This window comes from Lissotriton helveticus, chromosome 2_1, assembly GCF_964261635.1.
Source record: "Lissotriton helveticus chromosome 2_1, aLisHel1.1, whole genome shotgun sequence".
Taxonomy (NCBI): domain Eukaryota; kingdom Metazoa; phylum Chordata; class Amphibia; order Caudata; family Salamandridae; genus Lissotriton; species Lissotriton helveticus.
The window spans coordinates 183188121-183206099 of NC_136059.1; positions in this window are offsets into that span (position 1 = coordinate 183188121).

The window sequence follows — 17979 nt, forward strand, 5'->3', positions numbered from 1 at the left end:
TCCCTCTGTCGTCCTCTCCCCCTGTCGCCCTCTCCCTCTGTCGCCCTCTCCCTCTGTCGCCCTCTCCCACTGTCGCCCTCTCCCACTGTCGCCCTCTCCCTCTGTCGCCCTCTCCCTCTGTCGCCCTCTCCCTCTGTCGCCCTCTCCCCCTGTCGCCCTCTCCCTCTGTCGCCCTCCTTCCCTCTGTCACCCTCCTTCCCTCTGTCGCCCTCTCCCTCTGTTGCCCTCTCCCTCTGTCGCCCTCCCTCCCTCTGTCGCCCTCTCCCACTGTCGCCCTCTCCCTCTGTCGCCCTCTCCCTCTGTCACCCTCCCTCCCTCTGTCGCCCTCTCCCACTGTCGCCCTCTCCCACTGTCGCCCTCTCCCTCTGTCGCCCTCCCTCCCTCTGTCGCCCTCTCCCTCTGTCGCCCTCCCTCCCTTTGTCGCCCTCTCCCACTGTCGCCCTCTCCCTCTGTCGCCCTCCTTCCCTCTGTCACCCTCTCCCACTGTCGCCCTCTCCCTCTGTTGCCCTCCTTCCCTCTGTCGCCCTCTCCCTCTGTCGCCCTCTCCCCCTGTCGCCCTCTCCCTCTGTCGCCCTCTCCCACTATCGCCCTCCCTCCCTCTGTCGCCCTCCCTCCCTCTGTCGACCTCTCCCACTGTCGCCCTCTCCCTCTGTCGCCCTCCCTCCCTCTGTCGCCCTCTCCCACTGTCGCCCTCTCCCTCTGTCGCCCCCTCCCTCTGTCGCCCTCTCCCACTGTCGCCCTCTCCCTCTGTCGCCCTCTCCCTCTGTTGCCCTCCCTCCCACTGTCGCCCTCTCCCTCTGTCGCCCTCTCCCTCTGTCGCCCTCTCCCTCTGTCGCCCTCTCCCTCTGTCGCCCTCCCTCCCACTGTCGCCCTCTCCCTCTGTAGCCCTCTCCCTCTGTCGCCCTCTCCCTCTGTCGCCCTCTCCCACTGTCGCCCTCTCCCACTGTCACCCTCTCCCTCTGTCGCCCTCTCCCTCTGTCACCCTCCCTCCCTCTGTCACCCTCTCCCACTGTCGCCCTCTCCCACTGTCGCCCTCTCCCTCTGTCGCCCTCCTTCCCTCTGTCGCCCTCTCCCTCTGTCGCCCTCTCCCTCTGTCGCCCTCTCCCTCTGTCGCCCTCCCTCCCTCTGTCGCCCTCTCCCACTGTCGCCCTCCCTCCCTCTGTCGCCCTCTCCCACTGTCACCCTCTCCCTCTGTCGCCCTCCCTCCCTCTGTCGCCCTCTCCCACTGTTGCCCTCTCCCTCTGTCGCCCCCTCCCTCTGTCGCCCTCTCCCACTGTCGCCCTCTCCCTCTGTCGCCCTCTCCCTCTGTCGTCCTCCCTCCCACTGTCGCCCTCTCCCTCTGTCGCCCTCTCCCTCTGTCGCCCTCCTTCCCTCTGTCGCCCTCTCCCTCTATCGCCCTCCCTCCCTCTGTCGCCCTCCCTCCCTCTGTCACCTCACCGCATCTCCCTGGGCACACACACAGTTGCACCCAAGCACTGCACAGGCCTTACAAAGACCATAGAGCAGAATGTTTAGGGATGTCTCCTAATTACCAGCAGTCATCTACTAAGTGCCTGCAACACACACACCATTTCCAGGCAACACTGTACTGTGTCAGGACACATATATCGGAAAGCTCTGTAGTACACAATGGGCACAGGTGTAGGCAGCACAAGTCCCTCCTGTGATCACTGCAAACACAAACACCAGGACAAGATCACACATCCTGTGCATGAACACAAAACCACAATTATGCCAGCATGCTACATCAGGGGGCAGCCAAATCATGAACGATGGACGCTTGCAAATCACACGCAAACTACTAGCATGGCCTATCATACACCCGCCTTACAGAAACTCATCCCCTGGGGACAGGCTTTGGAGTGCAACACTGTCCCAATTGTCATGTACCACAACAAAACACTCACTCAAATGAATACGCATACTACTCATACATGCACATTGCAGATGCTCAAGTCCATTGTGCCGCTCAAACAATGCACGTGCCCCATCTCATGAACGTTGTGGATGCACTGAAGTACCAACATGGACATGGGTATTGACAAGGTGATGCGTCTTACAGTAGTGCCAAGTTCAAAAGCCATGATCTATAAGTGTGTGTACAGGTCCAGGGGTGTTGGCATTGTTTGGCCATCACGGTACAGCAAAAGACATCCAAAGTAGTAGTTGTCATGCAAATTAATGATGCTCTGTCTCTTACATCAACATGCTGTATCTAAACTCTGTGCATGCTTGACGCAGACATAAGGATTTACACCGTATCCTGGATGTTGCGTGAACATGACCAATGCTTTACATGTGTTGTGCCGGTAATACAAGACACAGCAATGTGTCAGTCATTTTTTTTTCAGTTACGTTACATGAGGACACACTTTCATTTTTTTAGGCACGGGGAGATTAAGTTGTCAAGAGAATGGAAGAATGAAAATACCCCAGAGTACATGTCAATTTACTACCACTACATACACAACAGAACAATGTCAACAATGTAAAGCTGGTGGAACTGTGATGCTCATAATGGATAACTAAACAAGATGTCACTTGATAGTGCACAAGATCTCCCAATAAATATACTAATCCTCATACGCATGTGGTGAGTTATCTTTGAACCACAGCATAAATTGATATGTGTGTGCAAATGTATGAAATGCAAGGGTATCCAACAAACAGCAGCCAACCACACACTTGGATAAGAATCTGAGTGCGGACACACATCGGTCAGAAATTCCTAACAACTAGATACATGGATGGAAAAGACACCTATGTGGGATAGTAAATGCTGGAGGGTGGAGGGTGGTTTGGATCCCAAAACTGCTATCACAGGCAGGCCCAGGAGAGTCACTTTGAGGTGTACAGATCAGTTGTCCACGTAGGGAGTACCTACAACTGTGTCCTCAGGTATGTGAACTATCATCTGCACGATGCAGTACTGTGGATTTGATGAATGGCGCACAGGACAAGGGTGGCAGGACAGACTGTGGGCAATGGGCTGTAGCACTCTACACAAGCACACCTGAATAGGTGACCTACCCCTATGTAGCTACAAGTACTATACTACTGTATTGGGAGCAACGCATACAGAACAACTACCCACATCTGACAAATACCTACACCAGAACGGGGAAATCACACCACACCCAAGAGACGTGGTCATGGTGTGTGTCCCCTGTGGCTACTTGACTGACTGTGACAGCTATGTTTTTGCTGCTGTGGTGTTGACAAGGTAACACTGTACAATATTGTGCCTATGGAAGGTGTGTGTGTGCTGTACACGGCACATGACCTGGTGGTACAAAGACCCAATGTCATGTGAATCTGCCATAGTCGTGCCAGTATGTGTTGCACACACAGGCATAGCAGCTGCAATGGCTGAGTTTGAAGCATTGTAATAGCAGGAGGGTGAATGTCTGGTGTTGTCTGTGTGTAGGGTGGCAGGAGCATGCTCTATAAATGGATGGAAGGAGGGTCATCCTGTAGGTCTCTGTGTCCCTGGATAATGTGCGCTGCATGGTAGCTGTGTATGCAGCAGCAGCAATGAGTGAAGACATGACGGCAGGAGGGGTGTGACAACTTGCAAAACAAGCACATACCACAAGGGCATTGGCAAGCCACAAAGTGACATGTGTACGTGAAGGCAGGAGTGTCTGCCTCACTCAGGGTCACTGCAAATAAAATGGCACAGTAATCACCAAAGATCACAGTCACTGGATCAGGGACCTTACGGACAAGTGGGGCACAAGACACACAGCGTCAGCAGGTGTAAACTACAGCTAGTGTGTTCAAAGCTAAACAGCAGCTACAAAGCCATCTACCTCACACACAACATAGTATTCTAGCCTTCCCCAACACCATGCGTGTGGTCACTTTACAGGTAAACACATAACAAGCATAAGCTAACTTCATGCAAAATAGTATACATGCACATTAGAAGGACATGTGCGTTGACATCAAGGCGGCACAATATTCTGTAGAAGTCAGACGTCATGCACAACGTGATTATTTACATTGTGAGCCCATAGAGCATTATCAAACATACATGAGCATTGGCAAGAACTCCAAATAACACTATTAATGATGTCACCTGTAATGCAGCAGTACTATTGGCTACAAGCCTGTCAAGGACTGTCCGTACCTTTCTTCATCAGAGTGGTGTGATGCTCAAAGGGTTCCACCTCCAAATAGCCCCTTGGTCTCAGGACAAACGACAGACACAAAAGGGTGATCAGGCGAGGGAAGGAGAGGATGGGAACTGCTGGGAGGCAGACCTGAAACAGAGGCAAATAACCATTAGGAGTACATTCTCATGTCACTGACACTTCAAAAACATCATTTGCTACACTGTACCAGTCACACCTGTGAAGTGTACTGACTGGAGACAATTTTAGATGAGTAATCATGCTATCACATGAGATCCGATGCTATGACACGGACACATAAAACCTAGGACAGTCTGTCATCCATTCGAGTCATGTGTAACACTCACAAGTGAGCTACCATGCAATGAGATATATGTTGTTAAAAATCATTCACTGGCTCAGATGAGGTTGACCTTACAAACAAATGGAAGCATATGGCAATGCTACTTACGCTAACTGTAATGTCTGTATGTGATTATGGGTACCCATAAGGGCCATGTACACAAACTTGACTTCACCCACAACAGCTGTAAGTATCACATATGATGAGGAAGCTAATGATCTACATGCAATGAAGGCACTCAGTAGCCAGTCTTTTGATCTGCCAAGTTTGCATTACTATGCTAAACATGATATGCAGGTTGAAGAAATATAAAGTGCAAGTGATGTTTATCCAAGCCACATAATGAGACCCTAGCATTGCACAGTAATGCTGCACGGGACTAGAGATTCATGTGAATGACCGCACTCCACTGGTGCAACACAATAAATCACATATGCATCATCCCAATATTGTCATTTCTCATGCTAAACATTCATGGCATCATATGAATCAAAACAGAACTGCTACTCACTGTGAAGGCTGGCGTAGCAGTATTTTCAACCTGCACTGCGATAACGACATGACAGTGACATGATATACTGCAACAAGGGGCAATGCATCCATGTAAACAGAATGACAGGACAGTTATCTTAACATGTGGAACATAGACTGGGCCACACCTACACCACATGGTTTGATGGTAATCAAACGGGACTGGCCCACAAGCTGGAGGTGAGGATCCACTCATATTCTAATGCACACAGTGAGGCTGCAATCCCCCACAGAGTCCGTGGTTGTGACCTCTGACACAATGTCAAGCCATGGTATTTGCAATGTTGCAGTGTTAATGTCTACACACATAGATGCATTCACCAGAGTCTCAAACTACAACAGATGACAGTCAGATGGGGTGACTATCCTGTCATGGGAGTGGGCATAGATGTAATAAGTAACATTATGTTGTTGCATGTATGCATGGTCTCACTACATGCACATGAACATGTACCACACGTTTCAAAACATACCAACGCTAAACAGCCTCATATGAGTCCTTACCCAAATTGACTTCTCCACATGTCCATGCATGCTCCGTTGATTTGGCTGACGTTGCAATCATTATGAGCAATAACAGGATGACCACGATGACCCCAACGGACAGCAGGCAGGGTGAGCTGTGGATGAGAGTGGCACAAGAGGGGTCAAGTTCTGTATAATGTCATTTTGACAATGTCCTGTTGAATATCCAGATGTTGTAGTACACCTTGACATTTAAAATACACTCATAGCACGTATGTGTGTTGCATTACATCTGCACCTGTGTGACACTGCACAACAAACATCCAAGTGACCTTGCATACAGTCTGTTGCATACACAGCATGGTACCCATGCAACTCTATAGTACATGTTTCACATTACAGCTGCTATGACTCACCATTATGAAAAGAGGTTGCGGATGAGGTGACTCCGGATATCATCTTCACCCTCCTCGTCGCTGGCATCCTGGGCAAGGCCTTCATCCTCAACGGTCGGATGTTCCAGCTCATCAAGATCAAGGTAGAGTGGCACGGCCTTCTCCACTGCCATGTTGTGTAGCATGCAGCAAACGGTGAAGATGTCACACACCTTGCATGGGCTGTATTGGAGGGCTCCGCCTGTCTTGTCCAGGCACCTGAACCGGCTCTTCAGGAGTCCAAAAGTTCGCTCGATCACCCGCCCAATCTTCCCATGAGCATTGTTGTACCGCTGGTCTGCAGCTGTCCTGGGGTTGCGTAGTGGAGTCATTAACCACGGCATGTTTGGATATCCAGCGTTTCCTGCAAATTGACATCATGGAAATGAGTGTGTAATATGATGCAGATCATGAAGTTGTGACATACTGACATACATAGCTGACAGGGTATACTCACCAACAAGACATGCCCGGTGGTTGTGCAGCTGCAGCATCATCTGTGGTACCCTGCTACGCCTCATGATGAAAGCATCGTGGCACGATCCTGGAAAACGTGCACAAACATGTGAGATAATCATGTTGGCAAGACACACCACCAGGGCATTTATCGAGTGGTATTGTTTCCTGCTGCGATACGCTTGCTCCTCAGCCTGTGGTGGCACCAGAGTAACATGTGTACCATCAATTGCACCAATTACATGTGGCATGCGGCCCAGGGCATAGAATTCCCCCTTGACATCTGTCAACTCTTCTGGAGTAGGGAATGTAATGAATTCATCTCTGTGCAGCAACATAGCTGCCAATACATCACCCAATACCCGGCTAAACATTGTCTGAGACATCCCTCCCACATCAGCTATGGTGAATTGGAACGTACAAGTGGCAAAGAAATGGAGGGCTGCCATCACCTTTACCTTGGGTGTCAGCGCAGTTGGATACCTGTGGCGTGGTTGTAGGTGAGCCTCCAGCCTGTCCGTCAGGTCCTTGATCATCTGTCTGTTGAAGCGATAACGACGGATGCAATTCCGCTCCCTCATGGCTTCCAAGTCAGGCAACGGCCTTTCCAGAGGGGGTGCCCTGCAATACACAATTTATCGAAAATGTCTTCAACTGTATGACTACGACAATAACAATGTACATGGCACAAGCAACACTGCTTCAAATAATATAGACAATTTGGAGTGTGGCGTGGGATACACACTGATGTAACATGTGCCAGCTCCCAGCCACTCCTCCATGAAAAGTAAAAGACCTGTGGTGTGTGGAATGGATATGACATGCATACAAATGATCGGATGGAAAGGTCTTAGTGAGCATTGACAGTGTATCATGTCAGTGACACACGTCATGTGAATGTCAGTAGGAGGTTGTCTGCACATCCAGACAGCTGACAGCAATACACACACACACACCACATGTGCCATCATTTGCACAGTTCTGCCTTAGTCATGTTGCGGTGTGTACTTTCCCTAACTATTACATGACCATTATCATACAGCATTAATCTTTGATTTGTGACAAATGGTCTGTGATGCCATCACACATATGAGCAGGTAATTAACACACATGGCATGGTGTGCGTACATTAGAAACCAGGTCATCACGCCCAGGACACAACATAGATGCTCCTACAGCAGATGTACTGAACTGTATGGACTAGTTACTTACCTTTTGTAACAAAATATCAGTAAGGAACAGTAGTTAGTAGCATAATCCCGACTTTGAATACATGACAAGCTTTTGACAAATTTGCCTCCCTGGATGCCATCGATCTGCCCAGTGAGTCGGGGCTATCCAGGCCACACCGGAAAAAAGACAGTGTCGCTGATTGGCATCCTACAAGGGCGTGGCCAAGTATTGCCCGTACCTACAACGCACACTCTGCCAGCAGTTACACAACCATGTCCCACAGAGAGTGTGGGTAGCAGACAAAGAGGCATGTGATGTTGGAAGACCCCACTCCCAGACTCAGGGAGGAAGATGACATGTTTCCGTTGTACTCATACCTCTTGGATACCCTCTACAGCGGAGCTAATGGGAATGTGGTCTGTGATTTGGGGGCCTGGATGCCCATGCTCTCTGGGGTGGGGTGGGAGGACAGGGAACATGGTCAGTCCGGGGAGGGGTGTGGGCGTCTGACAACGTGCCTATCTACAGCCAAACATGCAGCGTGCCTGTACATGCTGGCCAATATAGATACAGTACATTCCTGAAGATAGGCCTGCAGAGGCTCAGCGGAGCGTGAGTGGAGTTGAAGAACCTCAGTGAGGAGGTTGGTCCTCATGGCGGCAACGGGGAGATGAAGGGGCAAGGCTCCGGCCGGCCACGTAAACACTACACTGTACGTTGCCCGCTCATCCAAAAACACGTTTGGAGTAGAGACATCACCAGTGTCAGGCTAGGTGTCCAGACCACTCGCATCCCCCAGTCCACCTGTCCTGTCGTCTTGGGACTGACACTCACGTGCCAGTGGGTCTTCATGACCCTACCAATACTCATTAACACCCATTGTAATGAGCTGTGCCCGGCTCTGTGGTTCTGAAGATTCTGGATTCATGTAATCGTTCTGGACTCGAGAATTAAAACTTCGTCGAAACATGACGAATTTGGTATCAAAAGACCGAGAATGACGAGCACACCATATATTTTCAGCGTATTCGAGTAACGATTTCTCCTTTAAATCGTCATTATCGTCCCGAACCCTTGGCTTCCATTTTTATATACTGCAGCCATCTTGTGTGTTGCCCTTTACATAGGCCTTAATCCAGCTGAATTCCTTCCAGCAAGGACACGTACTCTTTAATCGACTTTCCTATGACCTGTGCAAGTTGGAACCATTGCCCCAGGCCGAACTCGTTAGGTCAGTTCCCCTCCCAGTGGCCGAACAAGATAGCATCAGGGCTCAACAGGGCATAAAACCATTTCAGCGCGCACACCTGCCGTATCTTGCTCCCATCTGTCTCTACTCTTTTGCTTCACTTACTTTATGGTGGGGAGGTGCCTGTTTTATTGGGGGTCCATCGATATCTGATGAAATGTTGGGCCTTGCCAGGTGATTTGTTATGGGCAGCACGACGTGAAATATGTACATGTCATCATGACTCTGCTTTTCCTTTGTAACCAAAACCTGTAAATGATATATTGCAAATTCGAAGAATGTTTGCCTGAAGCTGAATATTCTGTATAAAGAGAGAAGCCTGACTTTGTAAATTGGAGCAGTCTCCTGAGAATATACTTCCCCGTGTGTTGTACTTCTAGGACACCTGTTAACTTGGTTGCAGCCAATAAATCGATCTTTGACTTCACCTAGAAGACTCTGAGTTTCTGTGGTCTGGATCAGGAAGAACCCGAGGTCTCTGGGTGTACCCTGACACCGCTGGGTTACCGGTTCTGTGTCGGTTCTTAAAAACCCAGTACCTCAGTTGGCGCCCAACGTTTGGGGCGATTCCAGTGGTACCAGTCAGCCAGAGGTTCGTGAGGAGCTTCGTGTGAAAATTCCGGAGGACCGCCAACCACCTCATCGACCCCTGCATGTCGACGTGGTCCGAAGGTCTTTGCTGCGAGGTTCCCCGCTTCCCGGCGGCTACAAGGACTGCTGCCCTGGCTATCGCCCTGATTTGGACCCTTGAAGTTTGGTAGAGCGAAACACTAAGACGAGTCTTCTGGTGACGTCATCGATATTTCAGTTAAGTATAAGTGGAGCGTCTCCCAGTCCTTAGTTGGTCTTAGTCTTGGGTATCCTTTGGAATAATTGTTGGTACATGCAAGCACCAAAACCGAAGGACTTGTGTATTCACAAGAAATATCGTAATCGATAATCCTTTGAAGTTTGGAACTAGACTAGAGAGCGAAGATGCCTAGTCTTAGACTTGGAAATTTGTTTTGTCTTGGTTGTAATAATAGGGACTCCCGATTGGAGGACTCATGTCCGGTTCCTCCGGTTGGAACTCCAACTTACGAGTTATATGTGAAACATGGGGTAGGCCCCATCACATACAACAAAGTATGGATCAAATACACCAGGAAAGATGGTGTTTTAAAATGGCCCCAATATGGTAGCTTTGATACCGAAATCTTAGATAACCTTGAAGTTAAACTTTTCAAGAAGAAAGCCCGGCCGGCGATGTTTGACTCTTTTCGTCTATGGCGTAAGGAGGCCAAACAGAAGGAAATCAAATTAGCTAAGAAAAATAAGAGAGAAGGACGAATTTCAGTAATGCAAGCTGCTATGCAGTTTAAAGACAATGAAGAAGATCAGATGAGTGAGCAGTTGCACAGGCAACGTAAAATGATAATAGATAAGTGTTATCCAGTTTTGCCGTCTCTTCAGCAAGAGGCAGCAAAAGAGCGTGAAAAAGATCCATTAATGTCGCATTTATTAAGTACGCCACCCCCCTATGCGCAAAATGCCACGGCACCGCCACAACCTTTAGTTGTGCAAACTGCGCCTCCTATTCCTCCGCAGCACTCACCAGCTGTTCTCCAGCTGGCTCCTGTCCCTATGGTGCAGCCTTCTCCAGGCCCACCGACCACATCTGCTCCACCTGTACTTTCTACGATTTTGCCTACTGTACTTTCTACTTCTCCTAATGCTCCCTCTACGGTTTTGTCCAATACTCCTTCAATGTCTCCTGATGCCTCCTCTGCTATTATCTCTGCCTCTGCCTTATCTCACCCCGTTCTTCCTTCAGTTTCACCTTCCCTTCGGCAGAAAATGGCCAGCACTGTCACTAACCTTCTTTTACCTCTTTTCGGGTCGCCTACCACAACCCCTAAAATAGAACGAAGACAGTTGCGAAGTCGACTGCCTGACTATCAAGAGAAAGACTCATTGAATCGTTTAGCACGGAAATGGGTCATGGACACAGTAAAGTATGATGTAGAGTCTGTCATGGAAGTCTTCCATCAATGGGAAGCACCGACACAGAGATATGTTTTCGAACAGATGTGTGTTTTCCTTTGCGAGGATTTGGAAGACAATAATTTAGAATGCATCCCGCAGGAATTGTGTTGTATACGGTTCAGGTTTGAAGAGGGCATGATTGTAGGTCCCGATGTAGAGCAAGCGGTTGACATATTGTTATCATACCGGAGTAAGGGGAGTAGTTCAGGATCACAATCTGAGCCTAGTGCATCTAGTAGGAAAAAGGCGCGACAATACCCTATGAGAGAAGTTCCCCCACAATGGAGAGAGGGCGACACAACTGTTAACCCACCTATTCTGCCACACTTTCAGCGTGTATGGGTACATGTCCCATGGAAGCGAGCTGAAGTTTTAGCACTTAAACAGACATTACCTGATCCGCGTAAAAATCCTGCAGGATATTACAAAGAGTTGTCACCGACTGCTGGGTCATGTATAATGAATTTAGCCGATATCGAGATGTTATTTGGGAATGTTGTTCCACAGCCTTTATGGGGTAAAATTCGTCATACAGATCATGATCAAGAGTTAGGTGACTCATGGGCTAATATTGCCGCTGCAGATGCCCGACAAGTTGGTGGTGCCAAGCCTGAGCCTTTGATAGCAGAACTCCCTGGTAGAATAGTTGATTACATGAAAACGATAATGCCTGCAATACGTGTAAATTGGGACAAGTTGTCTGCATGCAAGCAGAAGAAAGAAGAAACAGTCTCAGATTTCTTCACCAGGTTTGAAGAGACATTTGTCGACCACAGCGGTCAAGATATGACCACAGAAGGTGGTCAGAGATTGTTTGTCGATAAATTCGTGCACAATCTGCTTCCAGAATTGTGTAAAAAGTTAAAGGATTCAGAAAGTTCTTGGGCAGTCTCATCTTCAGCGCAGATATTGGCTACTGCACAATATTACGAAAATAGAGACAAGGACGAGAAAGATAGGGTAGAAAAGAAAACGAAAGAATTAAAAACAAAGGTTTTGCTACAGCAAGCACATCCGCCACGTGGTGGTGGTAATCAAAATAATAATGGTCAGAATAATTATCAGAGTAATTTTCAGCAGCCTCAACAGTATCAGAGGAACTCGCAAAGAGTCGAGTACACTCAACCCCGTGTACCTGTAGGCCCCAACCAATGTTCATATTGCAAAGAAGAGGGTCATTTCAAGTATAGTTGTCCTATTTTGTTACAACGTGCGAATGGTGTTTCTGGTGTAAGAGGTCGTGGTGTTCAGCAAGCGCCTAGAGGTAGAGGACGTGGAAACGTCCCCCAGAACACACGTCCCCTTCCACCACAAAATTCTATGAATAGGTTCGATCAGCAGAACAACGCATCTGACAGGACAGCTCAATACTATGTTGATGATTACTATACAGAAGATGAGTATTTGGAGGGTAATGATTGCTAGGACAGCCAAAGACAAAGAGAGGGAGTTGTTTCAGTTCCAGTAGATCAGAGTGGACCTTACGTTGAGGTGATTACATCAGGTGCGTCAGCGCCTTTTCTGTTGGATACTGGTGCTACAAAGAGTTCTATTATGCACTCCAAACTCCCTGGCGCACCTTTGTCTGGCGAAATGAACGTTTCTGTAGGTTTTTCTGGCGCCCCAGTTAGAAATCCGATTTCTGACCCTTTGTCACTTTCTGTTGGTCCTTGCAAATTCGAAGCACCCCTCATTCTGACAACAGGTTGTGGTGAAAACTTGCTAGGATTGGATTTGTTAAAAAGGTTGCATGCGACTTTGTACTGTTCTCCTTCAGGAGTACACCTTACTCTAGGTAAGAAAGTAGTTTCTCCCATGTATCTGTCGAGGGACAAACTTCCAGCAGAATTGTCGATTCTTCCAGATACTCTTTGGGCAACTGGCCCTAATGATGTAGGTCTTTTAGAAATTCCACCATATGTTGTAACATTGAAAGCCAATGTTAAAATGCCACGAATTCCACAATATAGGATTTCTAGTGAGGGTGAAAAAGCTTTACTAGCGATCGTTTACGAATTGATTGAAAAGGATGTGATTGAAGAAACACGAGGAAATGTTTGCAATAGTCCTGTTCTGCCTGTTTTAAAACGAACTGACCCTTCTCAGCCACCTGTGTACAGATTTGAGATTGATCTGAGAGAGGTGAATAAAATAGTTGTGCCACAATTCCCAGTTGTCCCCGACATTACCACATTATTGACTATGATTCCAGCTTCTGCCTCACGGTTTTCGGTGATTGACCTGAAGAATGCTTTCTTCAGCGTCCCGATTGCTGAGGAAAGCAGGGATATTTTTTCCTTCAGTTTAGGAGGTCGCAGCTTCCGCTTTAAGCGCGCTCCTCAGGGCTACTGTGAAAGTCCATCAATATACAGTCAAGCTCTAAAAACACAGCTTGATAATATCGTTTTACCTGAAGGTGCTACTCTTGTACAGTATGTGGATGATTTACTCATTGCCGCAGACACTGAGGAAATTTGAAAAAAGGCAACGCTGTCATTATTGCGTCATCTGTGTGATCTTCATCACAAGGTGTCACTTTCCAAACTGCAATATTGCCGACAAGAAGTGACCTACCTAGGTCACCTCTTATCGAAGGAGGGAAGGAAACTGACCCCAGAAAGAATTCAGGCAATAGCGAAATTGAATGTGCCACAAACACAGAGAGAAGTGCGTGCTTTCTTGGGCATTACATCGTACTGTAGACAGTGGATTCCAAATTTTTCATTATTAGCCAAACCCTTGGTGGCATTAACGTGCAAAAATACACCCAATCCCATTCCTTGGTCTGAAGAGTGTCAGAGAAGTTTTCTCGAATTGCGCACAGCATTATGTTCGGCTCCTGTGTTAGGTACTCCCAACTACAGGAAGCCTTTTACATTATATGTCCACGAGAAAGAGGGCTGTGCATTGTCTGTGTTGACTCAGTTGTTTGGAGGTAGGCAGCGTCCATGTGCCTATTTTTCGTCGACCTTGGATCTGGTAGCACAAGCATTACCGAGTTGCTTAAGAGCCACAGCAGCAGCAGCTTTCTCTATTCGACAGTCTGCTGGTCTAGTAATGAATAATACACTAGTCGTGATGGTCCCACATGCAGTAGACACGTTGTTAAATAGAACCAAGACCCAGCACTTAACTAGTGCTCGATTGTCCAGTTACGAATTGACACTGCTAGCGAGCCATGTGCACATAAAAAGATGCAGTACCTTAAATCTAGCTACGTTGTTGCCAATTGCAGAGGAATCAAATGTTTCAGAACAGCACGATTGTTTTCTCAGAACAGAAGAAGAAACGAAAGGGAGGATAGATTTATTCGATACCCCTCTTGCTGAGTGTGATGGTACATTATGGGTGGATGGTTCATGCTTTAAGCTCCCGCGTGGTGACATGACTGCAGCATATGCCGTTACGACGTTGCACACAGTTGTTGAAGCTGCACGTGTCCCGCATAATTCAGCTCAGGCAGCAGAACTGATTGCACTCACGAGAGCATGTGTGTTGTCTAAAGGGATGAAAGTGACCATCTACACTGATAGTCAGTATGCATTTGGAGTGGCTCACAGTTTTGGGCGATTGTGGAGAGAACGTGGATTCCTGACTTCGCATGGAGCTAAGATTCAGCATGGTCAGTTGGTGAATGAGCTTCTTGAATCACTGATCTTGCCCCTGCAAATGGCGATTGTGAAATGTAGTGCTCACAAGAAGGTGACTGATGATGTAGGTCGTGGAAATGCATTTGCTGATGAAATCGCGAAAGAAACTGCAAAGAATGTAATGAGCCGAATGTATGTTGCAGGCCCTGCAAGATGGACTGGTGATGTTGGAATGTGTGAAGACACAGTAGAGAGCGTGAAGTCCATTCAAGCTGAGGCCACAGAGAAAGAATTGAGCACGTGGAGAGAAAGTACGGGTAGAATGGATGCAAATGGTTGCTGGATTGAATTATCAGAGCATCAGAGATGGTTGTTACCCGATGCATATGTGCTTGCAGTGGTTACAATGGCTCATGGAATGGCTCATATCAGCGTGAAAGGGATTTGCGAGTTGTTGGCCCCAGTATGGAAGAAGTCAGGGATTCCCAAATGTGCAGAGAATGTTGTCAAGAATTGCATGGTATGTCTGAAACACAATCCTGGTAGGGGAACCCCAACTCCAGCTGGTCATTTTGCACCTCCTACGTATCCGTTCGAGGTTTTGCAGCTAGATTTCATCCACATGGAGAGGTGCAACAATTTAAAATACGTACTCGTTGTTGTTTGTGCCTTCTCAAGATGGGTAGAAGCCTATCCCCTAAAAGACAATACTGCCTTGTCCACAGCAAAAGCCCTTGTGAAAGAGTACTTCCCCAGGTTCGGAATGCCTAGAATGGTCTGGTCTGATAACGGAAGTGAATTTGTGGGTCATGTGATGAAGAGAGTGTGCGAAGGGCTAGGTACCCGGCAGAAGTTCCACGCTGCAAATCACCCCCAATCAGCTGGATTAGTAGAATGTTACAACGGCACTTTAAAACTTAAACTGGCCAAAATCCAAGCGAGCACAGGTATTAAATGGCCTGACGCTCTACCCTTAGCACTCCTGTCCACTAGAATGACTGTGCATTCACGAGTGAAACTTAGTCCATATGAAATCGTTTTTGGCTGGCCAGCCAACATATGGGGAGTGCCTAGACCCACTAAGTTCAGCGAGCTAGAACACCCTATTTTGCTTAATTATCTGTATGAATTTACGGCTAAATTGCGTGTTTTGCATCAACAGGTTCACAGCACCCTGCCTCCGGTCTCTGAGACTCCGGGTCACGCCATTGACCCCGGTTCCTGGGTTCTTGTCCGCAACTTTCAAAGAACGAAGAACGACCAGCCCAGGTGGACCGGGCCTCATCTCGTCCTTCTGTCTACAAGGTCAGCTGTTCGGGTGGAGGGGAAGGCCAACTGGGTCCACGGGATCCATTGTAAGAAAATACCTTTCCCTCTGCCCTATGACCAGTGGGTCCAGAAGGGTGTCGTTGACCCAGAACTTGATACCGTGTCACATGCCGTCCCTTTTCATGACTTACCTGTAAAAAGAACTGACTCTGAACAAGAAAATGAGAACATTTCGCACAAGGCTGTGCCACCATCCAAGCTATTGAACACTACAGAGCCTGACCTTCTGTTCCAGGATCAGACAATACCTGGGAAACAACGATACAATTCGAGACCGAGAAAAACGAACTAATAAAACACTTTCTGTTTGCAATTTGAGACTAAGATCCATGAACTAATAAAACAGATAGTTCCTTTTTCCCAAGTACTATTTTTGAAAGAGCAGCTCTCTCATCTAGGAAACTTGCTTATTTTTGTTTTTCGAACCGCCATCCGGGTTCTGCTGCTAGGGCCGCGGTTGATTAAAAGTCTTTGGGGTGCAGCTGACGACGTTAGGTCGGTAGTTCTGGTTGGTCCAAGGGAGTTGCCCTAGACTGACAGAAGCATCCCTTAGCAGAGGCAACCTACCACCGCGGGCAGCACTTTAGAGAGGATGGAGTTTCCCGATGTGGAGAGACCTGCCAAACAAACGACCTTAAAACACACACTGTGCAACGTGATGACAAGGAAAAACTTTATAATATTGTGTATTTCCATGCTATTCAGTGTCATGGTATTTTTAATAAGTTATGTTTTATTCTCTTTTCGTGTAACATTTGCACCCACTGCATCACCCATACCTCCTCCTACTGTTTCCTCTCATTCTTTCCACCCTCTGCCTGATCACAAATCAAATAGGAGATTGGAGTTCATTAATAACTCCTTTGTTCAGTTGCTACATCAACACCAACTTGTAATGAACAAAACTAATTGTTGGGTATGTGGCCTTATGCCTCACACGACGGATAAAGGCATCCCTTATTTGGTCCTGCCATTTAGTCACAATGGTTCTGTATGGGCATATAGGACAATGTTCATATATGCACACGAAATCTACCCCCTACGTTCTGTAACAGACAATCCTAGAAAGAGCGCTCTAGTCAAGGGTATAGTAGACATGATTAAGGAAGGTATTTCTTATGAGACTATCCTGAGAGATGAGACGCTATTATACATAGGATGGAACATGACTGGATATGGAGCTACTTTGAGTGAGAAACAGCAAGCCAAGAGATCATCCCCGATTTGGATTGTACCCCATCAGGGTCATCTGTGTCTGCAAGGTAATGGCACGAATCCCAGGGCTCAGTTGGGGAAGAGTGTCTGTACTGAAACGTATGTTTTTGGATCTCAGACCTCCCCTGCATTTTTAGCAGCTAAGGGCACTTATTTCATCTGCCACGATAGAGCCTATACATGGTTGCCCCCTGACTTTTCGGGCTCATGTTTTGTTTCCTTCCTGTTGCCTCCCACCTACACAGCAGCGGCAGACTACCACCGGACAAGGATAGTTAGAGGTGTTTTGAGTGAAGAAGACACTGCAGGTCAAGAATTTGGGGACTTTGCAAAAGGTTTTCTGCCGTTCTGGGGATCCATGGCTAACAGCAGGAACATACAGCAATTGACAAGGGTAGTTGAGTCCACCGTGATAGAAACTACTGGTGCCCTTAGTAACTTGACTGCTGAGCTCCAGTCGGATCGACTTATGACCCTTCAGAATAGGGTCGCTTTAGATGTCATACTTGCAGACCGAGGTGGGGTATGCAGATTGATCCAATCTAGTTGCTGCATCTTCATGCCTGATAACGCTCCAACAGTGTACCAGGCCATCTCCAAACTACATAAGATTTCCGAATCTATTCATGTGGATAAAGGGGATTGGTCGTTAATGGGATGGTTCTGGGAACTGATATCTGCCTGGGGATGGAAAATCCTGATGGTCATTGGGATGGTCTTAGCCATTCTTTTCCTGTTCTGTCTGTGCATACAGTGTGCTCCTGCAATATGTGGACTCTGTGTTACATCATGTGTAAGGAAGCCTGTATCAAGAGATGAACTGAGTACTAGAATGATGTTACAGCAACATCTCAATGACTTTAGGAATATAGATCTGGACTCAGATTAACATGAGGATAGATTAATTGCCTATGTAAGGGCAAAAGGAGGGTTTGTGGTTCTGAAGATTCTGGATTCATGTAATCGTTCTGGACTCGAGAATTAAAACTTCGTCGAAACATGACGAATTTGGTATCAAAAGACCGAGAATGAC